We start from the raw sequence: 800 nt of genomic DNA, 5'->3' as shown, positions 1-800 counted from the left end.
TGACAGTGTTATGAAAACATTCTTCTCTTTATTTCTTTTGGAGGTTATTCTTGTTTTGTTTTGTTTTTTACCCCTAAAGTGCTAGGGATTGAACCCAGGGTGTAATACTTCTGAAATTGTGAAAAGCTTCTGAGACTTCTAGTAGGGGCTGGCTGCATATCGCTTCCTCCACCTGCGTAAATGTTTTCCTCTAGAAATTCCTCCGACGCTTTGCTGTCAGAGGGTTCCTCAAGCTGAGCCCCACCCGGACCTCAGCCCTCGCGTCCTCTCACATCTCCTGTGAGCTGAAGCTCGGTCCAGCTTCTCTGCATCATCTCCTTTTCTTTCCTCCCCCGAAATCGTCGTCACAGTGTTTCCGTTGGGGCGCTGGGTAAGGAAGTCGGTATTTTGAGTAGCACAGGGTCTGCAGTGAATTCAACTATAAAAATTTGCCCTCTCTGAGGATCGAACTCAGGACCTTCAGATTATGAGACTGACGCGCTGCCTACTGCGCTAAGAGGGCTACAAGGTCCTTGCGTTACTAGGGAAATTATTCACTAGGGACGACGTGAGATGAACACTAAAAGGTTTTCAGAAACTCAGAGTTTTCAGAAAGGTCTCATACCAGGACAGAAAAAATCCTGATAATTTAAAAACATATTTTCAGAAGGAGCCAGAGCGAAGAAGATAGAACAGAGTGGGCGATCTTGTGGAAATCACTTTAGTTGTACTGTTTTGCAGAAGAGAAAGTCGTTGGGTCTCTACATATACCCAACACCTACAGCAGGAATGAAAAGTGAGAGACGCTGGGAGAGGGTTCT

General features: G+C 45.5%; 1 non-coding gene across 1 annotated transcript; it reads right to left on the bottom strand.

Annotated features, from left to right (window-relative positions):
* Positions 1–429: 429 nt before the first annotated feature.
* Trnam-cau lies at positions 430–502 on the bottom strand. The gene has a single exon. It is a non-coding gene; the product is annotated as a tRNA-Met (tRNA).
* Between the last annotated feature and the right edge of the window lie 298 nt (positions 503–800).

Source organism: Fukomys damarensis, unplaced genomic scaffold, assembly GCF_012274545.1.
Source record: "Fukomys damarensis isolate Sample0158 unplaced genomic scaffold, DMR_v1.0_HiC HiC_scaffold_10, whole genome shotgun sequence".
Taxonomy (NCBI): domain Eukaryota; kingdom Metazoa; phylum Chordata; class Mammalia; order Rodentia; family Bathyergidae; genus Fukomys; species Fukomys damarensis.
The sequence above is the reverse complement of the archived record's forward strand: the minus strand, read 5'-3'. Positions and strand labels throughout refer to the sequence as shown.